At 47.6% G+C, this 26,947-nt stretch overlaps 1 pseudogene; it reads left to right on the top strand.

Moving 5' to 3' along the window:
* The first annotated feature begins 763 nt into the window (after window positions 1–763).
* The window catches only part of LOC135889523 (zinc finger protein 883-like), a 109,218-nt pseudogene continuing 83,034 nt past the window's right edge, over window positions 764–26,947 (top strand).

Genomic DNA, 26,947 nt, shown 5'->3' with positions numbered 1-26,947 from the left:
AAATTAGGCGAAGGTTTCTAACCATCAGAGTGAAGTTTTTGAACAGCCTCCCAAGGGAAGCAGTGGGGGCAACAAACCTAACTGGCTTCACGACTGAACTCAATACCTTTATGGGGGGATTGGTATAATGGGACTGCTTACAATGGCATGTAGTCGATGTGCAACTGCTAGCGGCAAATATCTCCAAAGGCCGGTGATGGGACACTAGATGGAGAGGGCTCTGAGTTACTACAGAGAATTCTTTCCCAGGGGTCTGGCTGCTGGGTCTCGCCCACGTGCTCAGGGTCTATTTGATTGCCATATTTGGGGATGGAAGGAATTTTGCCCAGACTCAGATTGGCAGAGACCCTGGGGGTTTCTTTTGCCTTCCTCTGCGGCATGGGGCATGGCATGGGTCATTTGCAGGTTTAAACTAGTGTAAATGGTGGATTTTTTTGTAATTTGAAGTCTTTAAATAATGATTTGAGGACTTCATTAACTCAGTCAGAGGTTAGGGGGCTATTACAGGAGTGGGTGAGTGAGGTTCTGTGGCCTGCGATGGGCAGGAGGTCAGACTAGAGGATCATGATGGTCCCTTCTGGCCTTAAAGTCTGTGAGTCTATAAACTGTGCCTTGCGTTGCACAGACACTGGTGGAGATCAGGGCCCCATCGTGCTGCGCATAGCAGAGAATCTGACTGAGATCAGCACCCCCATTGTGCTGGGCACTGCACAGACAGAGAGGGACAGTCCTTGCCCCAAAGAGATCACAATCCAAGTAGACAATGGGTAAGAGGAAAACAGAGCGGGGCTGCGACTTCCTCAAGGTCACCAAGCAGGTCAGTGACAGAGCCAGGAACAGACCCCGGTAACGCCAGAGCCCCGACACCCGCAGCCTGGAAAGGTCCCCAGACCCCATTGTATTAGGCTGCAGGAAGAGGTGGTTTGTCCATGGATGCACAGGCTGTCTTGGCAGGGCAGCTCAGCTGCAGTCCCTGCACACAGCTGGTTGTCCCCTGGGTCAGGAGAAGTCAATGTCCAGTCCTGTGAGGCTGTGCTCCTGGCTCATACCTCCAGCACTCACTGCTGCCCCTCCGTTACCAGCTGCACTGTTCAGCCAGCCCCAGGACTCAGTGAGGTCACTGTTCCCCCACCCCCACCCCAGACCTTCAAACTGGGACATGGTGCACCAGTGCCAATCAGAGTGCACTAGTGTAAATTCTGTCTATACTAAGTTTTTCCACCAGTTCCTATCACACCAGTGTGGCAGAGACCTTCAGTACCTGAAACAGCAGTACGGTGGCACTAGAAATGGAATATTTTTCTAGCTCTGTCACGGGCAGCCTGGGTGACCTTGGACACGTCAATGTTTCTCCTCCCAACTTTAGTCTCTTTACCCAGCTGCCCACTCACTGGGGTCTCCTCTCTCTCCAGAGCTGCTCACCACTAAAATCTGTGTGGTGTCACCAGAGCTAAGGTAGTTCAGCTCTGGAATAGTCTTACAAGAGTGGCTGTGCAATCTCTTTCCCTGGAAGTTTTTAAGAACAGGTAGGACAAACCTCTGTCAGAGATAATCTACATATACTGGGCCCTGCCTCAGCAGAGAAAGCTGGACTTGATGACATCTTGAGGTCCTCCCCAGCCCTACATGTCTATGATGCTATGCAATATATACGTATAAAAACACAACACACAGAATAAAACCCACCACAACATAATGTCAGGCAATTTGGAGGGGGTTGGGGGGGGAATGAAAAAAACTCCACAGCATAAAATGACAGTACAAAGGAAAAGAAAGCAACACAATGCAAACTAACACACCCTAGGACAAAAGTACACAATGCAAAAGAGCTCAACTCAAACCAACACAACACAGGCACCACAAACGCTGAGACAAAACAATGCACCGTAAAACTATGCTACATAACATGGTGTGATCCCAGTTACAAATGGCACCATGCAAAACAGCTCAGCGTAGAACAGGACACAGCACAAAAGAGAATTATTTCAATGTAAGCCTGGAAGGGATCTTGAGAGGTCGTCTACTCAAGCCTCCTGTGATGAGGCAGGACCAAGTATCCCTAGACATTCCCAGACTGGTGTATCTCTAGCCTTGTCTTAAAAACCTCCAATGAAGGAAATTCCACAACCTCCCTTCGAAGTCAATGTAAGGCAAACACTCAAACCAAAACAATGCTGTACACACACACACTGGGCTTGTGGATAAGGGAAGAGGCAAGAATTCAAACAATCTGGGTTCAGTTCCCAGTTTTGCCCCAAATTCTCCATGCAAACTTGCGCAAATTACTTCAGCTCTCTGAGCTTCAGTTTCCCCATCTGTAAAATGGAGAGCAGCCTCCCACCATTGGCCTATTTAGCCTTTGAGCTTTTTGTGGCAAGGACTCTGTCACTGTGGGCATGTCTACACTGCAGTTAGACACTGGCGGCTGGCCCGTGCCCGCTGACTTGGGCTCACATGGCTCCGGCTCCAGGGCTGTTTAATTGTGGTGTAGATGTTCCGGCTTCGGCTGCAGCCCAAGGTCCGGCACCTCCCACCTCGCAGGGTCCTATAACCTGGCTCCAGCCCCAGCCCAGACCTCAACACTGCAATTAAACAGTCCCTTCGCCTGAGCCCTGTGAGCCGGAGTCAGCTGGCATGAGCCAGCTGGGGGTTTTTAATGGCAGGGTAGAGATAGGTGTCACTTCAGCAAAAGTCACAATGGGGACCCTGATCTTGGTCAGTGTCCGTGCAGAGCCCTGCACAACAGGGGCACCTGATCTCAGTCGGGGGTTCTGCAACCCCCAGCATTACACAATCTCTGATTTTGTTTGGGGTCCCTGTAGCATCTGGCAAAATGTGGGAGCAGGATCTCAGTCAGGGTCCCTGCAGTGCCCAGTACAGTGGTGGGGTGTGGTCTTGGTCGGGGTCAGTGCAGGGCCAGGCCCAACAGGGACACAGATCTCAGACAAGGTCTCTGAAGTGCCCAGCACAATGGAGGCAGAAATCTGGGCTTGTCTTGCGCTGCCCGGCACAAGGGGGGCCGTGATCTCGGTCCAGGTCTCAGTTTTACCTGGCACAATTGGGGGCCTGATGTCAGATGGGGTCTCTACAGTTCCCCGCACAACAGGGGCGCAGATCTCAGTTGGGGTCTCCACAGCACCTGTCACAACAGTGGGGTCTGACCTCTGTTGGGGTCTCTGCAGCACCTGGCAGAACAGGACCCAGATCTCATTTGGGGTCTCTGCAGCTCCAGGAACAACAGGGTCCCTGATTTTGTTTGTTGTCTCTGCAGTGCCTGGCACAATGGGAGCCTGATTTCACTTTGTGTTGATGCAGGGCCTGGCACAACAGGGGCCCGGAGCTCAGTCAGGGTCACTGTAGCACCCGGCACAACAAGGTCCCTGCTCTCTGTAGGGGTCTGTGCAGTTCCCGGCACGAGTGTCCCAAACTCGGTCAGGGTTTGTGCAGTGCCCGGCACACGGGGGGACCTGATCTCAAGCAAGGCCTGAGCCATGCTCAGTACGAGAAGAGCCCTGATCTCAGTCAAGACACCTGGGGAGAAAAGCGGGAAGATTTATATGAATTAGATATCAGTAGTTCAGAACAGAGGAGAAAATGGGGCACAAACTAAATATTTGCCAATATAAGAAAGAAGCACCAACACCTGGGGAGATTTTATGTCACCATTCAACAGTTCAAGAGAAAGGTGAGGAAATTTGAGGGGATTATACAGCGATATTCAATCAACAACAGAATGGGACGGATTCTTATTGCCTCACATTCACATGGCGAGCAGGGAGCCCTGGGTGATGTCGCTTTCACAGGGGAAAGAAGTGGGGAGCCAGAAGGTCACTCGCTGTGGGGAGAGGCTGGCAGTGGGGTCTGGGAATGTGACTAGCAGGTGATGGTGGGGCGGGAGGCTGTTGGGTTGGGTAAGGTGCGGGAGAGGAAGTAGCTGGGACTGCGATACCTGGGGCTGGGCCGTCTCCATGGGGGACGCTTGCTCCTCCCTTTCTTTCCTGGGCCTTTCCATGCCCTGTTGCCAGCAGAGAGTGCCCCTCCCCCGCCCAGAGGTATCCGTGTCTCAGGGATCTCCCAACCTCTGCCCATTAACCCACTTCCCATTTCAGAAATCAGGGGAACGATTTCCCACCTAAACAAGGACAAATCACTGCAGGTAAAAATTGGGGGGAAACACCCCAAACCTCAGATTTGAACTGGACATTGGCGAAGTGGAGAGAAAATGAGTAACAATCGGTGGAGGAGAACAGAGACCTTCTCAGGGATTTGAGGGAAAGGGGTGGGGGAATCACCATGGCTGTTGCTTGTTGCTCTCTAGAGAGAAAGGGGGCAGGGCTGGAGAGGATGGGGGGGGTCCCCATGGGAAGGGGCAGTGGTAAATCCGAGGGGATCTCAGCCCCCCCCTTTTTCTCCCCGCTCCTCGGGGTCACCTGCTCTTCTCCTCCCCCTGCCATGTCCAGGCTGCACAGACATTTTTCCATCTGCTCCTTTTCCCAGGTCTCCCCCCTTCCCCCAGCCCGGTCTCACTTCTCCCCCCGCCCAGCAGCCCCGGCACAGCCACACGCAGGGACCCCAGTGGGGGCTGGTCCCCTCCCCCCCGGGAGCCCTCGTGGTGCCCCAGGGCAGAGCCGGGCTGGGACAGGCGGGGTGTTGGACTCCTGCTAGGACAGCAGCTCCGAGCCCCCCGCAGGCGCTGCCCCCCAGGGAGCAGATCCCGGCGCTGCGAGATGCCCGGTCCCCCCGACACTCGCTCCGGTACCTGGAGGCTGCAGTTCCGCAGCGGGGCGGGCAGAACCCAGGGCGGCTCCAGGGGGAGCCGGGCAGGGCGGCAGGGGGTTAATGAAGCTCTCCCCGGCACAGACCCTCCTGCTCTGCCTGGGCTCCCAGATGACAATGGAGAAGCAGCAGCGCGGCGCTCACCCAGCAGCTGATCACACTCCGCCCCCAGCCTAAAGCATGTGCCAGGTGCTCTGGGAAATGCAGCTTCTGTGAGCTCTGCCTCTGCGCATGCGGGGCTCTGCCCCCCATCCCCTGCAGTGCCCGGCTAGGCAGATGGTGTCAGCTGAGCTGGGGCGAGTCCCAGCCACCGCAGACAGCCCCGGCGAGCGCTGCAGCCCGGGTGGGGTTACAGGGCACAGGAAGGGGCTGGAGCAGCTGGGAGCGGTGGGTGCCGGGAGGAAGGAGGCAGGAGCCGGGAGAACAAAGAACCGAGACCATCAGACCCCGGGCAGCTCCTGAGAGACCAGACGCTGCTGCCTCCGTTGTGACCTGGGAGCTGAGCAGCTGCTGTTCCCCCAGCGCGGTCTGTGCTGAGGAGAGTCCGGCATTAACCCCCCCGTGCCCGGCGGGGGGGACCTTCTCCGGCTAGAAATCGCCCTGGACTGTGCTGACGGCAACTCCTGAGCCGAGACTCCAGGTGACTCAGACCTTGGGGCTGGGCAGGTACCTGACTCTGCACAGTGCCCCCCCTCCCCCATCTCTGCTCCCCGGGTGTGCGGGGCCCAGACCTGCTGCCATCGCTAAGATCAGAAGGGATCCTTCTATCAGCGAGTCTGACCTGCTCCCACCGGCTCTCTGTGGTGTCCAGTAACTTGTGTGGATAAAGCAGGTCTTCCTGATTGGTACCTCCTTCCCCGCACGTGCAGAGCCGGGCCAGCCACGGGAGAGAGAAAGCCCCCAAGAATGGGATGGTGACCACATCTCCCAACCAGGGGGGTAGGGTGCTAGGAAAGAGGAGGAAGAGATGTAAGAGAGTGTCAGGAGAAATTAGAAGGGGTGGGGGCAGATTTCCCCCACCTAGGCACACTCACTGCAGCATCCTTGTACAGGGTCACTTTCCTGTGAACAAGATGAGGAGCAGAGAGAGAAAAAACCAGCCCCTGACTCTCCCTGTTCCCCCTGCTGTAGGAGTGTGCTGCCTTGGGGACAGTGCCAGGGGGAATCCCCTCAAAGGGGCTCCTTTGGTTCTGGTCTTTTCCAGTGTTTGATTCACACTCTGTTGCTTTTGGGAACAGGGGCTGCTAACAGGGAGTTTCACAAGGGAGTTGGGAAGGGAGCAGGGGTTCCTTGCTGGTTCTATCTGTTTCCTTTTATTCCCCTTAAAACCTATAAACCAAACTACATTCAAAACTTCTTGCTTAAACAACCTTTCATTAACTAGGAGACAATGCAGGCAGAAGCCCAGCTGCAGAGTGGGGGCTATCCAGTTTATTGCACTGAGTGCAGCATGTATGATTACCTGCCCTGTGGGCAGGTGGCATATGTGTGCATTCGGTGCAAGGAGCTCCTGACCCTCAGAGACCATGTACGGACTTAGGAGTCCAGGGTGGCAGAACTGGAGGAGCTAAGGGAGGCAGAGAGGTATGTTGATGAGGCTTTCTGGGACACTGTAGAATTGTCCCACCGCCGGTCAGACAGCCCCTGCACTGTTGAGGAGGATGAAAGGCCCAGGGAAGCAGAGCAGTCAACGAGAGCAGAGGGAAACCTTCCCATAGTTGGGACCCTCCTTCCAGATGGTGCTGGGGTTGCCTCTCGTACTGAGGTTACCTCTCTGGGGGAGGGAACTCCAATCACTAGGAAAAGGCAGGTGTTAGTAATGGGAGATTCGATCATTAGAAACGTAGATAGCTGGGTTTGTGATGACCGGGAGAACCGTATGGTGACTTGCCTGCCTGGTGCGAAGGTTGCGGATCTCTCGAGGCATCTCGACAGACTTATGTGTAGTGCTGGGGAGGAGCCGGTGGTCATGGTACATGTAGGTACCAATGACATAGGGAAGGGTAGGAGAGACGTCCTGGAGGCCAAATTTAGGCTGCTAGGGAAGAGACTGAAATCCAGGACCTCTATGGTGGCATTCTCAGAAATGCTCCCAGTTCCACGCACAGGGCCAGGTAGGCAGGCAGAGCTTCAGAGTCTCAATGCGTGGATGAGACGATGGTGTAGAGAGGAGGGGTTTACATTCATTAGGAACTGGGGAAACTTTTGGGATGCGGGGAGCCTATACAGGAGAGATGTGCTCCACCTAAACCAAGGTGGAACCAGACTGCTGGCACTAAACATTAAAAAGGTTGTAGAGCAGTTTTTAAACTAGGAGATGGGGGAAAGCCAACTGCTGCAGAGGAGCATGTGGATCGGACAGAGACTTCTCTTAGGGGAGAGTCTAATGATAGAGAATCTCCAGGTTCTAGTCAGGAGCAGAGGATGGAGGAGGATAAAGTAGGGGCCAGATCAGATGAGAAACATTCACATAAAAAAGAATCTGACACATCAGAAAAGGGCAGACAAATAAACAGTGACAAGTTTTTAAAGTGCTTGTACACAAATGCTAGAAGTCTAAATAATAAGATGGGTGAACTAGAGTGCCTTGTGATAAAGGAGGATATTGATATAATAGGCATCACAGAAACCTGGTGGAGTGAGGACAGTCAATGGGACACAATCATTCCAGGGTACAAAATATATCGGAAGGACAGAACAGGTCGTGCGGGGAGGGGGGAAGTGGGGGAGTGGCACTATATGTGAAAGAAAATGTAGAATCAAATGAAGTAAAAATCTTAAGTGAATCCACATGTTCCATAGAATCTCTATGGATAGAAATTTCATGCTCTAAGAATATAACATTAGGGATCTATTATAGACCACCTGACCAGGACAGTGATAGTGATGATGAAATGCTAAGGGAAATTAGAGAGGCTATCAAAACTAAGAACTCAATAATAGTGGGGGATTTCAATTATCCCCATATTGACTGGGAACATTTCACTTCAGGACGAAATGCAGAGATAAAATTTCTCAATACTTTAAATGACTGCTTCATGGAGCAGCTGGTACGGGAACCCACAAGGGCAGAGGCAACTCTAGATTTAGTCCTGAGTGGAGCGCAGGAGCTGGTCCAAGAGGTAACTATAACAGGACCGCTTGGAAATAGTGACCATAATACAATAGCATTCAACATCCCTGTGGTGGGAAGAACATCTCAACAGCTCAACACTGTGGCATTTAATTTCAAAAGGGGGAACTATGCAAAAATGAGGGGGTTAGTTAAACAGAAGTTAAAAAGTACAGTGACTAAAGTGAAATCCCTGCAAGCTGCATGGGCGCTTTTTAAAGACGCCATAATATAGGCCCAACTTAAATGTATACCCCAAATTAAGAAACACAGTAAAAGAACTAAAAAAGAGCCACCATTGCTTAACAACCATGTAAAAGAAGCAGTGAGAGATAAAAAAGACTTCCTTTAAAAAGTGGAAGTCAAATCCTAGTGAGGCAAATAGAAAGGAGCATAAACACTGCCAATTAAGTGCAAGAATGTAATAAGAAAAGCCAAAGAGGAGTTTGAAGAACGGCTAGCCAAAAACTCCAAAGGTAATAACAAAATGTTTTTTAAGTACATCAGAAGCAGAAAGCCTGCTAAACAACCAGTGGGCCCCTTGATGATCGAGATACAAAAGGAGCGCTTAAAGACGATAAAGTCATTGCGGAGAAACTAAATGGATTCTTTGCTTCAGTCTTCATGGCTGAGGATGTTAGGGAGATTCCCAAACCTGAGCCGGCTTTTGTAGGTGACAAAACTGATGAACTGTCACAGATTGAAGTGTCACTAGAGGAGGTTTTGGAATTAATTGATAAACTTAACATTAACAAGTCACCGGGATCAGATGGCATTCACCCAAGAGTTCTGAGAGAACTCAAATGTGAAGTTGCGGAACTATTAACTAAGGTTTGTAACCTGTCCTTTAAATCAACTTCTGTACCCAATGACTGGAAGTTAGCTAATATAACACCAATATTTTAAAAGGGCTCTAGAGGTGATCCTGGCAATTACAGACCAGTAAGTCTAACATCGGTACCAGGCAAATTAGTCGAAACAATAGTTAAGAATAAAATTGTCAGATACATAGAAAAACATAAACTGTTCAGCAATAGTCAACATGGTTTCTGTAAAGGGAAATCGTGTCTTACTAATCTATTAGAGTTCTTTGAAGGGGACAACAAACATGTGGAGAAGGGGGATCCAGTGGACATAGTGTACTTAGATTTCCAGAAAGCCTTTGACAAGGTCCCTCAACAAAGGTTCTTACGTAAATCAAGCTGTCATGGGATAAAAGGGAAGGTCCTTTCATGGATTGGGAACTGGTTAAAAGACAGGGAACAAAGGGTAGGAATTTATGGTAAATTCTCAGAATGGAGAGGGGTAACTAGTGGTGTTCCCCAAGGGTCAGTCCTAGGACCAATCCTATTCAACTTATTCATAAATGATCTGGAGAAAGGGGTAAACAGTGAGGTGGCAAAGTTTGCAGATGATACTAAACTGCTCAAGATAGTTAAGACCAAAGCAGACTGTGACGAACTTCAAAAAGATCTCACAAAACTAAGGGTAGGTCTACACTTACCCGGTAGTTCAGCGGCAAGCAAATTGAACTTCTGGGTTCGACTTATCGCGTCTTGTCTGGACGTGATAAGTCGAACCCGGAAGTGCTCGCCGTCGACTGCGGTACTCCAACTCGACGAGAGGAGTACGCAAAGTCGACGGGGGAGCCTGCCTGTCGCGTCTGGACGGAGGTAAGTTCGAACTAAGGTACTTCGAACTTCAGCTACGTTATTCACGTAGCTGAAGTTGCGTACCTTAGTTCGAATTGGGGGGTTAGTGTAGACCTGCCCTAAGTGATTGGGCAACAAAATGGCAAATGAAATTTAATGTGGATAAATGTAAAGTAATGCACATTGGAAAAAATAACCCCAATTATACATACAATATGATGGTGGCTAATTTAGCTACAACAAGTCCGGAAAAAGATCTTGGAGTCATCGTGGATAGTTCTCTGAAGATGTCCACGCAGTGTGCAGAGGCGGTCGGAAAAGCAAACAGGATGTTAGGAATCATTAAAAAGGGGATAGAGAATAAGACAGAGAATATATTATTGCCCTTATATAAATCGATGGTACGCCCACATCTCGAATACTGCATACAGATGTGGTCGTCTCATCTAAAAAAAGCTATACTGGCACTAGAAAAGTTTCAGAAAAGGGCAACTAAAATGATTAGGGGTTTGGAATGGTTCCCATATGAGGAGAGATTATAGGCTAGGACTTTTCAGCTTGGAAAAGAGGAGACTAAGGGGGGATATGATAGAGGTATATAAAATCATGAGTGATGTGGATAAGGAAAAGCTATTTACTTATTCCCATAATACAAGAACTAGGGGTCACCAAATGAAATTAATAGGCAGCAGGTTTAAAACAAATACAAGGAAGTTCTTCTTCACGCAGCGCACAGTCAACTTGTGGAACTCCTTACCTGAGGAGGTTGTGAAGGCTAGGACTATAACAGCGTTTAAAAGAGAACTGGATAAATTCATGGTGGTTAAGTCCATTAATGGCTATTAGCCAGGATGAGTAAGGAATGGTGTCCCTAGACTCTGTTTGTCAGAGGGTGGAGATGAATGGCAGGAGAGAGATCACTTGATCATTGCCTGTTAGGTCCACTCCCTCTGGGGCACCTGGCATTGGCCACTCGGTAGACAGGATACTGGGCTAGATGGACCTTTAGTCTGACCCAGTACGGCCGTTCTTATGTTCTTATGGGAGGGTTTGAAAATGTCTTGGTGGGTTTAGCACTGGTTGTGGGGGAGGGGTTGGAGGGGGAGGCTGGAGGACAGGGGCAAGGTCTGTGCTGCATTATGGGGACTGAGCATGTTCCCACCATGGCAGAATCTGCAATCTCTGCCTGCAGGGAAAGAGCCTGGGGGAATGAACTAAAGCCAGTTCTTAACCCTCCACAACTGCCCTTCTCACCCTGCCAGGCTGCAGAATGACACCCACATCTCGCTCCAGCTCATCGCGTCCTCCCAAGGGACAGGGGAGAGGAATGACTGCAGTGGAGCCAGCTCAGGTAGGGGTTATTGGGGGGTTGCTGGTGGGTCCTGCTGGAGGGAGAGGGGCAGTAAATACTGAAGAGGTGGCAACTTCTGGGGAATTAGGTTTGGAGGGGGCAGGGAATACCCTGGGTGAGGAAAGGGAGGGGGACAGAGTGTGACAAACCTGCTGGGACTTGTTTAACATGGGCCTAGATCCTCAGAACAAATGCTTGGGTGTTGGGACAGAAAATTCCCTAATTTGTGAAACAGGAAACAGACAAAGCAACCCTCTGAGCAGGGCTGGGAAAACTGACCAGACTTCCAGTGCTGAACCCTCAACCTCCTAGCCAGAGGCTGGTGTGACAAGGAAAGATGTAGGAAGGCGTAGGGAAGATGTCCCGGCCCCTCACATCCAGCTGCTGGTAGAGGGGAGGGTGTTGGGATTCCTACCATAGGGCTCTGCCTGGACCCTACTGGGGGCTCTATCTCCTGTATCAGCCTCTGCTAGTAGGTGTGAAATGGATCTGCTGGGAGAGACAAGGGGCTCTCTCTTTCTCCCCTCACCCAGATGCCTCCTGGCTGCTCTGAGCAGTATGGGGATAGGACTCTACTGACTGTGTCTGTCTCAGAGTATCCATTTGATTGGCTCATTTCCCCCATGAATAGTGGGGTTGTGATTGGGGCAGCAGGTTCCAAGTGGGGGACTCTTGCTCTTTCAGGGGGCGGTGACCTTCGAGGAGGTGGCTGTGTATTTCACCAAGGGGGAATGGACTCTGCTGGACCCCGCTCAGAGAGCCCTCTACAGAGATGTCATGCAGGAGAACTATGAGAATGTGACCTTGCTGGGTAAGGATTCCCGTCCCCTCAGTTCTTAGAAGGGGAAATGTAGAGTTAAGGTTTATGCCACCCCACAATGCCACCTCTGCTCTGCCCTGTTTCAGCATCATCCTGACATGCCAGTGACACACATACTAGCCCTCTCTCCTCCCCTGTTACAGAACGCTCTGGGAACAGAGCAGTACAGCAGAAAGTCTAACAACTTCTCTTTCCTAAGATAATATTCGGGTTCATCTCCATCATTGCAAACAGAAGCTTCCTCCCCCTGTCCTGCTCTCCAATACTGAACCTCCTGCACACAGACCATCTGAGACTTGCAGAGTGTTACCACCCCTTTGCCCTCAACCTGAGTTTTCCTTTTCAGTCATTGCCTTCACTTACCCCTCACTAAGCCTCACAGATCACTCGAACATACGCCACCAGAGTGCTGACAATCCCCATGGCAAGAACACACCCTTGGGCACCTTTACTGACAAAGCCTACAACACTCAGCACGGAAATGAGGCAGAATTGTCCCCCCAAGTTTCACATGCACCTCTCTTCAGAGCACAGGCACAGCTCTGCCCAGCTGCTCCAACCAATCCCTCCATCAGCCAGTTACAGCTGACACAGTGCACACAGTTGGAGGGCATGCGGATACATGCTGGGATTCCCGTCTGTGAACACAACACAAACACTGGCACATTCTCTTAGTCTTTCCGCATATCGATTATAGGTTCACAGATTTTTAAGGCCAGATGTGACTATTAGGTCATCTACTCTGATGTCCTTTATAACACAGACCATAGAATTCATCCTGTTATTGCTGCATGAGCTGAATACCTGAGTTCCTGTGGCAGTTTGTTAACCATTGCACTGCCCACACAGAACCAATATCAGTGGTTCTTGCCAGCTGCAGGGTTAAGGGTTGGGGGCAAAGTTAAGGCTGCATTGGAAGGGTGGCATTTACATTAACTTCTCATTTCCTGGTTTGCAGACGTTTGTTTAGTCACCGTCCATACGGTGCAAGGCAGGAGGCAGCACTGGGCAACCTTAACTCTGCATTAATGTAGCTTATGAGCATTTAGTTTCCTGTTTTAAAAAATGGATGTTTTTGCCACTATAGCTGTGTCTATAATTGAGCTTTTGCCAGCAGAGCAGTGTTGGATGGTGTGTGTGTGTGTGTGCACTTTTTCACAGCCTTAAACAACAGAGCTGGACTGGCAAAGCTTTTAAGAGCAAACCAGGTCAGAGTCTGCACGTGGATTTTAGAAAATACTCCTCTTAACCCAGAAATGTTGATATCAGAGGGCAGAACTTCCAAGAGGAACTCCTGCAGGATGCAAGAAAAATGCACAAGACACATTGTCTGAAAGGTATCAGTGGTAGGGGTCTCACTCAAACGCATGGGTGGAGCTCAGGTTCAATGGCCACAGCGTGTTCTCTTGAGCCAGTGAATTATAGTGAGGGTAGATTGCTGGAAACCCTCTGGCTGTTAACAAGAGCCTTGGGCCTGGTCTACACTACAGAGTTAGGTCAACATAAGGCAGCTTACGTTGACCCAACTCTGTAAGCATCTACACTAAAATGTAGTTCCCACCAATGTTACTTGCCCATTGCACCGACTTAATAACTCCACCTCCACGAGACTTAATAACTCCACCTCCTCTACGTTTATGTAGTTAGTTCGACACAGTGTCAGTATAGACGCTGCGTTGCTTACGTTGACTGCTGATGCGTTTCAGAAACCGTCCCACAATGCCCCATGCTTGCAGTTAAATCGGTGCAAGGGCTCCTGGTGAGAATGCGCACCACCAACACGAGGAGTGTAGTGCTCACATGTAAAACCAATTCAATTACTGCGGTGGCTGTTCGTTGACTTAATTCTGTAGGGTAGATTTGCCCTTAGTCTTGCTGCATTTCATGTGCGTTTCAGGCTCTCTGACTCTTCCCTTTTCCTTGTGCCAATCGGAAATTCCAACCTCTGCAGTTATTAGCGTTTTCTATACGGCTTCCTCAAGGAGGCACTGGGTGCCATGTACCAGAAGAGATAAATGCCAAGGGACTGAGATCACTTGGTGGATAATTACAACCATAGTTTCAGCCCCAGGTTTGTGCAACACCGTGTTATAGGAGCCAGTTGATAATGTAAAAAGCTGCTTTGGGGAGGGCTGTATCTCAGGAAACTCTTCATCAAAGCACCCCATATTTGGGCCACTAGCCCTGCTCAGCACCCCCATGATAAGCAGCAAATTTCAAGAGATTCTTAGCAAACAAGGGGATGTTAGACCAATTAGAACAGCTGATCTTTATATATAACCTAATGTTGAACTTTAGCTATGGTAGAGCTGATGGTCTGCTATAATAACTTCCCAAATGCATGAAGGGTGTGACAGTTGGGGGGGCTCATTGGATAGGAGACAGTGGGAGGTTCCTTCCTTGGGAGAAGGTGATGCGGGGTTGGTGTATGAAAATTACTGGGACAGGAATATGGGTCTGCAGAGTCCCAGATGGGTGGCGGTTCTGTGCCACCACCAGGCAACCTTGGCAGAGCTGCTGGCAATGCACATCCTGGGAGACCAGTCACTGCAGGAAGTGCCACCCACAGGAGAGATGACTGGCAGCTCTTCCCTGGACCTCTGATGCAGGCTTCCTGTTTAAACCTGGAAATACCGGGAAGCCCTCTGTGCAGCAAGGCAGATCCCTGACCTATTTCTGAGAGAGACCACGCCTTGTTCCCAGTCCCTGCCTTGTCACCCTGCTCTATGCTTCCTGGTGTTTTGAGCCGGACCCTGGCATCTGATTTTGGCTTGAGCACGTAGGCCTGACCACTTATGGTTCTCACCACTGGACCTCATTTTCATGCCCTGGTTCCTGTTAGCAATAGACACGCTCCAACCTCTGAGCTCTCCGAATGTCTCCCTGGACTTTCCAGCCCCCTGGACACTCATAGTGTTGATGGATTCGCTGTTCCCGAAGAAGCAGTGCATCCCAGCTTACCAGTTACCACTCAGATCATGATGCCATTTAACTCACAGCACTCAGATGTGTTTCTATTGAAAATAAGTTAAAGTTTGTTTAACCAAGGATAGAGATTCAAGTGGTAGCAAGTAGAAGTCTTGGGACCAAATGGTTACACATCAAGTAAAATCATAACACGCTTTCTAGAACCTAGACTTACCTACCTAACTAGATCCTTTCATGTTATAGAGCAAAACCCATGCAAAGTCCCTCTGGCATTTTACACCCAGGCTTGGCAGTGATCTTCCTTTCATGAGACAAGTCACACTGTCAGCTTGCCTCCATGGGGGAAGATGCAGGGTGTATCTCTGTCCCCCCAAATGTCCCCCCACATGCCATTGTCTTCACTTGTAACAGGATCCTGCTCTTTATTTTTTCCCTGTAAATTTTCTTCTCTTGAAGATTTCACAAACTCTTCAATTAGCATTTGGCTGAATGTACAAACAGGTCCCTGTTGTGAGATGTGTGATGCCCAGTGCGCACATGACCGGACAGAGAGAGAAAGGTCTGTTACCTCCTGGTTGAAAGGAACCTGTTTCAGTCTTCACAAACATAATTTCCAATATAAATACATAACTTCTTATATGTTCTCCTTACACGGAAAGGGGGCAGGATTGGATGGGGGTCCCCATGGGAGAGGGCAGCGGTAAATCCGAAGGGATCTTAGCCCCCCCCTTTCCCTCCCCACTGCTTGGGGGTCACCTGCTCTTCTCCTCCCCCTGCCATTTCTGGGATGCACAGACATTTTTCCATCTGCCCCTTTTCCCAGGTCTCCCCTCTTCCCTTTTCCCCCCAGCCCGGTCTCACTTCTCCCCCCGCCCGGCCACACATCAGGGACCCCAGTGGGGCTGGTCCCCTCCCCCAGGGACCCTCCGTGGTGCCCCAGGGCAGAGCCTGGCCAGGCCCGGGGGCGTTGGGCTCCTGCTGTTACAGCAGCTCCGAGCCCCCCACGGGCGTGGCCCACCAGGGAGCAGATCTGGGCGCTGTGAGATTCTGGGTCCCTACGGACACTGGGGCAGAGTCACCGCCCGGCTCCAGCCCCGCCCCCGCGGCTCGCTCCGGTACCTGGAGGCTGCAGCTCTGCAGCGGGGCGGGCAGAGCCCGGGGCGGCCTCAGGGCAGCTTCAGCGGGAGCAGGGCGCGGGCCGGGCACGGGGGGGGTTAATGAAGGTCTCCCCGGCACAGACCCTCCTGCTCCGCCCGGCCCCGCAGTGCCAGGGAGTAGCAGCGGGTGAGCGCTGCCTCTGCACATGCGGGACTCTCCTCCCCCCCCAATCTGCGCATGCTCAGAGCTGGGAGACACATAACTCTTCTCCAGCTCCGGGAGAGGCTCCAACGGCCCCACACGATCCAGGCAGAGCCACAGCGCCCCGCGCACGTTCCCAGCCCGGTTTGTCGTCCTCCCTGCCCAATGTCACTTCCACTCCTGGGAGAGTCAGGGTTATCATTATCATCAAAGGGGCTGACAAAGGAGGTGCTGTAGTCATAATGAACAGGTCGGATTATGAGCAGGAGGCTGCGAGGCAACTCTCCAAGACCACATTCTACAGGCCACTATCCTCTGATCCCACTGAGGAATACCAAAAGAAACTACACCATCTGATCAAGAAATTCCCAGCTACAGTATGGGAACAAATCTACATGGACACACCCCCAGAACCCCGACCAGGGGTATTCTATCTGCTACCCAAGATCCATAAACCCGGAAACCCTGGACGCCCCATCATCTCAGGCATTGGCACTCTTACAGCAGGATTATCTGGCTATTTGGACTCTCTCCTCAGACCCTACGCTACCAGCACTCCCAGCTATCTTCGGGACACCACCGACTTCCTGAGGAAACTACAATGCATTGGTGTTCTTCCTGAAAACACCATCCGGGCCACCATGGATGTAGAAGCACTTTACACCAATATTCCACATGAGGATGGACTACAAGCTGTCAGGAACAGTATCCCTGATGAGGCCACAGCACGCCTGGTGGCTGAGCTTTGTGACTTTGTCCTCACCCACAACCACTTCAGATTTGGGGACAACTTATACCTTCAAGTCAGTGGCACTGCTATGGGTACCCGCATGGCCCCACAGTATGCCAACATTTTTATGGCTGACTTAGAACAACGCTTCCTCAGCTCTCGTCCCCTAGTGCCCCTCCTCTACTTGCGCTACATTGATGACATCTTCATCATATGGACCCACGGAAAGGAGGCCCTTGAAGAATTCCACCTGGACTTCAACAATTTCCACCCCACCATCAACCTCAGCCTGGACCAGTCCACACAAGAGATCCACTTCCTGGACACTACAGTGCAAATAAGTGATGGTCACATAAACACCACCCTATACCGGAAACCTACTGACCGCTATACGTACCTACATGCCTCCAGCTTCCATCCAAGACACATCACACGATCCATTGTCTACAGCCAAGCCCTAAGATACAACCGAATTTGCTCCAACCCCTCAGACAGAGACAAAAACCTACAAGATCTTTATCAAGCATTCGTAAAACTACAATATCCACCTGGGGAAGTGAGGAAACAGATTGACAGAGCAAGACGGGTACCCAGAAATCACCTACTACAGGACAGGCCCAACAAGGACAATAACAGAACACCACTGGCCATCACATACAGCCCCCAGCTAAAACCTCTCCAGCGCATTATCCACGATCTACAACCTATCCTGGAAAATGATCCCTCACTCTCACAGACATTGGGAGGCAGGCCAGTCCTCGCTTACAGACAACCCCCCAACCTGAAGCAAATACTCACCAGCAACTACACACCACACCACAGAAACACCAACCCAGGAACCAATCCCTGTAGCAAACCTCGTTGCCTACTCTGTCCCCATATCTACTCTGGCGACACCATCAGAGGACCCAACCACATCAGCCACACCATCAAGGGCTCATTCACCTGCACATCCACTAATGTTATATATGCCATCATGTGCCAGCATTGCCCCTCTGCCATGTACATTGGCCAAACCGGACAGTCCCTCCGCAAAAGAATAAATGGACACAAATCGGACATCAGGAATGGTAACATACATAAGCCAGTAAGTGAACACTTCAGTCTCCCTGGTCATTCTATTACAGATTTAAAAGTCACTATCATTGAACAAAAAAACTTCAGAAACAGACTTCAAAGAGAAACAGCAGAACTAAAATTCATTTGTAAATTCAACACCATTAATCTGGGCTTGAATAGGGACTGGGAGTGGCTGGCTCATTACAGAAGCAGTTTTTCCTCTCCTGGAATTGACACCTCCTCATATATTACTGGGAGTGGACTACATCCACCCTGATTGAATTGGCCCTGTCAACACTGGTTCTCCACTTGCGAAGTAACTCCCTGCTCTCCATGTGTCAGTATATAATGCCTGCATCTGTAACTTTCACTCTATGCATCTGAAGAAATGAGGTTTTTACTCATGAAAGCTTATGCCCAAATAAATCTGTTAGTCTTTAAGGTGCCACCAGACTCCTTGTTGTTTTTGTAGATACAGACTAACAGGGCTACCCCTCGATACTTGATACCATGCAAGGCACCCTCTCTCTATGTCATTATCAAATGTCAATTAAAAATCCTCTCGGGTTTGGAGCTGTTCCCCACGTTGCTAAATCCCAGCAACTTCTCCTTCCTTGGGGGGGAACCTGTTGCCCTGAGTCATCGTCCATCCTGGAGGTTGCAGGGGGTTAAATTGCCCAGTGATCATCTTTCCCCTCTCCTTTGAGAATCACTTATTCCCTCCTTTGTATCTGCTAAAATGTTTGCCAATGAAAGAGACCAGCCACTTATTTAATACACATCAAAGCCAGGTCTGGTGGGGGTTCTGTGGCCTTTGGAGCTCTGAGAGGTATCTGGGGTCCCTGGCTAGGGACAGCTGGGTCCCAGGTAATATTTGACGAGACCGTGACTGGGGGGTCTGGGCTCTGGGTACCGGGGTGTGTTTGGGAGCCCCTGGCTGGGGGCTCTGGAGGCTGCTCCTGACCTTGCTCCTTCTCCCTGATCAGCTTGTGCCAGAATCCAGGGGGCATTCCCCGGCCACGCCCAGTCACCGTGATAACTTTCTATCCACTTATCAAACACTCTGAGGTGAAATCACAGATTTTGCTTTTCTCCTCTCTTGAAAACTAGATCTGGGGGGGTGAGGGAGGTGCAAAGGGGGTTAGCACTGCAGCAAAATGATCTCGTCAAGAGCATTCTGGACTCATTTTTTCTGAAATCTGGTTTCTTTGAGACCAATATTAATCCAGAGTCACTGCATGGAAAGACAAGGAGTGACTCCAGATGGACAGTGGGGCAAATGAGATCAACAATTCTCCCTGTGAGGAGGGGCTCTCATTAGCTGCTCTCCCCAGAGAGCTAAAGGAGGGAAGCTGCTCAAACGCTCTGTCCCTCTCTGCTCAGGATATTGGGGTTCAGCTTCCTGGGTCAGATGCTGCAGCCTGCATTGTGATCTGGGAGACCAGGCTTAGCAGCTGCTGCTGCTCCCCCAGCATGGGTTCTGTGCTGGGACGTGACCTTAATTAAAGCTTCTTCTCTGCCCGGCCCAGGTGATGACTTTCTCCAGCTGGTACTAGCCCCAAAGGGAGCCCCTGGCCCTGTTAATACTAAATTGTGAGCCACACACCCCAGGTAACTGAAAGACCTCAGGGAAAGTGCTGGGGACTGGCATGAAAGTGACTCTGCACAAACAGCCCCTCCTCATTTCTCTTCCTATTAGCAATTGCCAGGAGAAAATCCAGCCATGGGGGAGCAAAGAACCCAGGAATGGGACTTTCCCAGCCAGAGGGGCAGGGAGAGAGGACAGGGGAAGGAGAGACAGAAAGGGGCAGTGGTAGAAATGAGTAGGGAGAGAGATTTCCAGCTCTCTAATCCACCCAGACACATGTATTGCAGCATCCCTGGGCAGAATCACTTTCCGGTGAACAAGAAAAGGATCAGACAGAGGAAAAGTCAGTTCCTGACTCCATATTCCCCCTGCTGGGATGTGGCTGCCCTGGGGTCAGTGTCCGTGGGAATCCCCACAGTGAATCCTTTGGTTCTGCTCTTTTCTAGCCCTGTGTTCAGAGACTTTGTTATGGGGTGGTGCGGAGGGAGAAGGGAGGTTAAAAATCTCTTTGTGGCCTTAGCCTGGCAGGAGGGGCCAGGTCTACACTGTAATAAAGAGATCAAGCATTTTTCAGCAGGGATGTCTGTCTGCAGGGAAAGGGCTTGGGAACTTCATGATGTGAAATGAACTGAAGTCTGTTCTGAAACCCTCACAATTACCCTTCTCACCCTCCCAGGCTGCAGAATGACATCCATGTTTTGCTCCAGCGCATCCCATCCTCCCATGGGGTGGGGGAGAAAAATGGCTGCAGTGGAGCCAGCTCAGGTAGGGATTATTTGCACAGGGTGGGGCGGGTTGGTGGAATCCTGCTGGGGGAGAGGGACAGCAAATACACCGGAGATGGGAAGGTTTGCACAGTCCGGTTTGGAGGTTGGAGCGGGGCAGGAAATTCAGAGGGTGGAGAAAGGGAGGAGGACAGGCTGTGGCAAACCTGCTGGGAGTTGCTTAATATGTGACCTGGATTCTAGGAAAGACCCATGAGGTTCGGAGGTGGAAATGCCCTAATTTGTGAAACAGAAAATAACCCACCTACATGGGGCTAGGAAAACTGACCAGATGCCCAGTGCTGGAGCCTGATCCGACTAACCAGCGGCTGCTGTGATATATGAAAGGGGCATCCACCAGTGAGTTTTAGGGGAGCTGCCCCTCCATATCCAGCTCCTCACAATGCGGCGGGTGTTGGGCTTCCTACCAGGCAGCTCTCCCTGGACCCCGCTAGGGGCTCCATCTCCTGTATCAGTCTGTGGCTAGTAGGTGTGTGATGGATCTGCTGGGAGAGAGGAGGGGCTCTCTCTTCATCCCCTCACTCTAGTGTTTCCTGGATGCTCTGAGCAGGGTGGAGGTGGGACTCTTTTGACTGCGATCCACCCAGAGCTTCCATTTGGCTTCTCTCCCCTATGAATAGTGGGGCTGTGAGTGGGGCAGCAGGGACTGAGTGTTGGGCTCTTGCTGTTTCAGGGGCCGACCTTCGAGGAGGTGGCTGTGTATTTCACCAGGGAAGAGGGGGCTCTGCTGGACCCTGCTCAGAGAGCCCTCTACAGAGACGTCATGCAGGAGAACTATGAGAATGTGACCTCACTGGGTAAGGGTTCCTGTCCCCTCGGTTCTTGGAAGCGGAAATGAAGAGATAAGTTTCATGCCACCCCCACAATGCCATCTCTACTCTGTCCTCTTTCAGCATCACCCCAACATGCCAGTGACACACACCATACCACTCTACCCTCCCCTGCTGCAGAACACTTTGGGAACAGAGCACAGGAGCAGTATTGCACAGTGTCAAATATCTCTGGTTTGCTCAAGTAAAACTGGGGATTAGATCCAGCATAACCAACGGAAGCTTCCTACCCCTGGCCTTCTCTCAAACATTGAACCTACTCCACCCAAACCAGAATGTGCTTGGGGTGTAACAAGCAGGCTGCAGGAGTCAGAGCTTCTGGTCCAGGGTTTCTTACCACACAGACACTCCGTGCGTCCTTGAATGCTCGCTGGGAGTATCCAGACAGGGGAGCTCCAGCAGCAGAACATTGAAACTCACCCAGGATTACAGATGACAACTCCTCACTGATCTGGTTTGCACCCCAGCATGTGAAAATGCCTTAGGTTGGTAGTGACACTTCTTGAGACATAGAGAGTCTTGCTCCCCCATCACCATGTGTAGTAGCTACAATCTCTCTTCTCTGCAGGCCACTTGGATTTTTGAGTCCCTCATTCCCAAAGTCAAATGACCTGATTCTTATTTTTCACATTCTGCTTTTCTGGACTAATTAGAGTCTGCTCCTGAATTATAGCTTCTAATTTCCCAGTGTTCTCCATACCCAGAGATTTTCATACGCCCTCCCATTACACTGGACTCACTAGATTCCCTAGTACATAAGAATGGCCACACTGGGTCAGACCAAAGGTCCATCTAGCCCAGTATCCTGTCTTCTGACAGTGGCCAACGCCAGGCGTCCCAGAAGGAATGAACAGAACAGGGAATCATCAAGTGATAAATCCCCTGTCACCCATTCCCATCTTATAGCAAACAGAGATTAGGAACACCATCCCTGCCATCCTGGCTGATAGCAATGTTGGAGAAAAACTGAGTTTTTACTTTTTTGTTTGGGTACAGCAAGTCAGAAGCTTTATTTACTTTCACAATTGTGCAGAGGGAGAGAGAGCCAAGCAGGTCTCTCTCTCTGATACCTAATTACAACAAGCATTTATACCTTTCATTACAGAAATAATGAGGGACAGCTGCATTTTGTTTATACATAAGCCATTTTGATATTTTATTTTTTAATTGTTTTGACTCTTGCCAACATACAGTATTTTCTATACCTTATTTACACAAGGTCTTTTACACCTTATTTTATACAAGGTCACAATAACTTCTTACACAGTTCTTTTTCACCCGCCTTACACAATCCTTGCTTCTACAAATTTCGCGTTATCAGGGCTACAGTTAGCCTGACTCTTGCTAACAAACTGTCATGCATTGCAGTTCTTTTCTGACAGTTCTTTTTCTGCTTCCACAACCCCCCCTTTTGTACTTCTAGTACAACAAACATTTTCAAACTTTTATTTGCATTAAGTTTTGGACTTTAGATTTTATATTAGATGTTTTAATTTTAGCGGTTTTGATTGGATGTAATGACAATGCATGATTAGCATGAACATGAAAGATATTACTATTATTACGTTTTTTACAATAATAATAACATAATTTTAAGCTAACTAATAACAATATAAGCAATAACATTTTTATAGCAAAACTATAATGGGGTTGTTGTACAGCCTTAGTTATAAAGCACAATACATTATATTTAGTACACAAGGTGGATACTTTATAAGCTGTTTGGAAAGCATACTTTTTAACTTGATATATGTTTTGAAGCATGTGAATTTGCTTTTGTATTTCAGAGATTTTCTGAATCTCTGGTAACAGTGAAAACAAATTTTGAAATTTATTAGGTACTAAACTAGTTTAATTAAAGGGTATTTGGAACTTAAGGGCTACTTGGAAAGCTTTATTTGCAGGCCAGTAAATAATATGATTGCCTGCAGTGGTAGTGAGATTAAAATGTATGTCTTGTAATGTGGTGTCATTAACATACACACAGCTATTGTTAGCTTGAAAAAGTAAGTGTCCTGTTAGGGTAGTTTTTTGTTTTTTACTTTTTTAGCAAACGTAGTCATAAACAGTGACAACTTTTTTTGGCTTCAGTTTACGGTTACACTGAAGCTGTGGGGTTTTAATGGCCAAAATGTCCATTGATTTTTTTAACTTTATTTAAATGTGAGGTGTAATTTTAGGAGCACTGACTAAAAATTGATTGGGCATACCAGGTGGTTTAATTTTTTAGATGTTTTGGTGAATTATTTAATTTTACATGCATTTTTTTTATGGACTCGGCAGGATACGGTATGTGGGAGCCCACACCCCCTTTACTGGTTCATATGCTTGGAAGGAGCATTGAGAACGTTTGCACTTTCACCCGGAAAGTTTTTAAGTATGTTTTTATGGCCACAGATCAGATGGTACTTCTGATGTGTCTGTTAGGGCAGTGGGCCAAGCCTGATGTTTTAGATTATTTCGAATGGACATTAGCTGGTCATTCAGGAAATTTTGAGTTTTTGAACATGCTAGATTTTACTGCAATGCCTTTTTAGCCTTAGTGATATTTAATACCATTTTTGTTAGCAACTTTTGGGTTATAGAACTAAGGGCGGAAATAACATATAACTTACCAACTTTAGCCTGTATTTGGGTTAGTTGTGCTTTAGAAACAAGGCCAATGGCCTTTTTTAGTTGGCCCAATTTTTTATTATGTTTTTGGTTTTTAAAAATATTTTACACTGCTGCTGCACTATTGGCCCCATTCCACAGGGATTTGGTTAAGTTTTTTTTTTTTTTTTAGAGGAAATAACTTAAGCCCTTTGTTGTGCTAATTTAATGGCAGCTCCCTGTGAACAATTTGGGTATTTGTTTGATTATTTATTAATTGGGTGACCAAATAACAATAAGGGCCTTTTTTATTTAACACAGTACAAGTTTTAGGAACAACCATTATATTTACTTTACTATAGAACTTATTAATTGCAATTATAATTATTAATTATTAATTAATTGCAATTATTAATTTTTGGGGTTTGCTGGTAGTGATATTATGTATTTTTATTTTTATTGATTTATTTGTTTTTTATTTAATTGTTTGCTTATATACATTATTTTGAATTTTAAAGAATAATTTTTTTGAACAAAATTTTAGTAAATTATTAAGATGTGAAAGCCTTGGCCAATGGGTTTTATTGGAATATACAGTACGGTTTGTATTTGGGTAAGTTACAGTGGTGGTGGCAGGGGTTAAGGGACTAGTGGGTGTAGTTTTAGTGGTGGCAAGGCGGTTTTGATATTTATTTTTTGAAAGCCAATTAGGAAGGGCAGTGCACCCTGAAGGTACCTGTTTATAAGCACAAAGTTTTGATTCTGGAAAGAATCCACCTTACCATTGGACCCCGCATTTTTAGGAACGGTTCCCACAGTTTTTTTTTTGCCAATAAACGATGCTTAGTTTTTTTTATTAGGGCCAGTTTTAAATGCTAAACACTATATTAAACAACACTAGTTTTTTGTGTTTGGCAAAAGTATTTTTGGTTTTTGCAATTTTAAAACAATACTAATTTATTTTAAACTTATAAAACACAGATTGTACACAGCAGGAGTGTTTTTTAGCACATTTGACTAACTTATTTATAGTTGAATAATTTTATTTATTTAAATAACTTTTTGCTTGAATTATTTACAGACATTTTTATTAAGTTTTACTGCTTGATTTTTTTTAGCAACTACAGAGTTAACTTTTTACTTTTTTTTTTTAATTACTTGCTTGTTTTTTAAAACGACACTCAATTAACTTAGATTTTACTATTTTAATTATTATTTTGGGGATTTGAAATTTTTATGCTTATAATTACTTACTTTTTTTTTACTATGCTTTTAAAGTTTTTAACTTGTTTTTTAATTTTTTTATTTATTGCTTGCCCGCTTTGGGCTTAATTTTGCTTTTTTTGCTGAACTGTTTTTTTTATGGGCACCGGCTTTTTTACTATTAATTTAGATAGGAGGGTGGGCTTTTTAACTAGCCCCCACCCTTTTTGGTTTTTTTTTTTTTTAAACATTTTTATTTACAAGGCTACTTGAGTTTTTTTTTGTGAGGCTTGCCACTTGGGCAAAACGCATGGCCCATTGGCGTTTAACTATTTAATTTTTTTTGTGGCAAACACACTGCTGTTACAGCATATGCAAACACAAATGGTTAAATTTTGACAAGTTTTTGAAGGACCGGTACTTGCTTAGCTAGTGCTTTTTTTTTTGCTTGGAAGTTTTGTTTTAAGGCTTGCAACTTGCCCTGGGCATAGGTTTGAGTTGCTGCTTGGTTTATGATTTATGTTTTTAATTGCTTAATTTTAGTTATTAAGTACACAACTTTTTTTATTACTTTAACTTTTTTATTGCTCAGTCCTGCTATGACTGGGGTAGATTTACCTGATATTTTTTTTGATTATCCGGGGTGGAGAGAGGAATGCTAAATTCCTTTTTGGTTTTTAGACTTATTGCGGCTGAGAGTAGGCATACTTTTATACGTACATATGTATGTTTAGACTGGCTACGTTTGTGTATAACGTTGAGAGAAGGTGCTGTGCAATTTTTAACTTGCTTTTTTTTTTTGGGAGGGCAGTTTTTTACATTTTGAAGTTTTTTGGGGCGTTTTTTTAGTGATTTTAGTTTAGGCCGGCTGCCTGTGGCTTTTTTAGCGTTTTTAAACCACGCCGGCTTTAGGGTCGCAAAGGCAGACTGTTGGATTTTACTGGACAGTTAAGCTTTGCAAATGTAATTTTAGCACTGTAACTTGTATTGCCTTTGGTTTGACTGTGTATATTTTTTTACAGTCAGCTGGGGCCGAAAGCAGTTTTTTTTTGTACTTAGCTTGGTTTGCATTGATTTTTGACCTTGAACGCAGATTAACTTTTTTTTTATTTTTGGACCAAGCTGAATTTTAAATTAACTTGTTTTTTTTTTTAATAGACAAATTGCTTTTATTGTGTGTCAGAGGCTTTTTTTTTTGGTGATTCAAAACTTTTTTGAGATGTATGATTTTATTTAGATTGAAGGTACCTTTTAGTGGGCATTGTTTAGATGAATTTTTACGCGTGTAATGATTTTAATTTTTTAAATACTTGCAGGTTGATGGACCATAATGTACGTACATAAAATAAGCTGGGGTACCCTTAGGGGGTGAGAGGGAATTCTTAGACTGTTTCCCACCCATTTTTTAATTACACACACAGGGAGGAGGATGCCCTGTCCGCGCTAGCGGCATATAAACTAAGGATTTTTTTTTACAGGGTACTTACACAGGAGAGACTAACGAGGATAGCCATGACCTTCTACACCTTTTTTTAGCAAAGAGCGTCGGCTAATTTTAGAGAGACGGCGCCGCTTATTTTGTTGCATTTAGTGAGATGGTTTGACTGTTAGTGGCTTACACGGAGAGGAAAAGGGGAGGGAAGATGGGTTTACACACTTTTAGACCCAGGCAGCCTCCTCGCTGGACGATGCCAGGCCGAGTTAGCGTACCGTGGGTCGGATCTCCTAAAAGATTTTTTAGTTACCGGGCTTGCGTTAGAGTAGTTTTGGTTACGAGCCAAAAGACTTCGCAGAGTACTTTGGGCGTTTTTTGGTAACACTTAATTTACATTGGTGTATACACACACACACACACACACACCAAGGCCTTACTTTAGGTACTATTTTAAAGTACCTTAGGTACTATTTTTAAGTACCTCGATGCATTACTTGAGGCGGTAAAAAACTCCTTTTGAGGCGGTAAACAACCCCTTTGTTTGGACTATGAGGCGGTAAAAACCCCTTTTGCTGAGGCAGTAACAACTTTTTAACACAGGTGCAATTCTATGCACCTTGCGTATGCATACAGGGGGCGGCAAACAATTTTTTTACGCTGCTTAGCATTTGACCTTGCTGCACAGTTAATAAGTTCAGATGGCGTGAGCCCAACAGGGACAGACGGCCCCACGGACAGTCCTTCTTCGACACCCCAATAGAGATTTTAAAAGGTTTTTTACCTTTAT

Source organism: Emys orbicularis, chromosome 15, assembly GCF_028017835.1.
Source record: "Emys orbicularis isolate rEmyOrb1 chromosome 15, rEmyOrb1.hap1, whole genome shotgun sequence".
Taxonomy (NCBI): domain Eukaryota; kingdom Metazoa; phylum Chordata; order Testudines; family Emydidae; genus Emys; species Emys orbicularis.
Note: the sequence above shows the minus strand (reverse complement) of the source record. Positions and strands in the feature narration are given on the sequence as shown.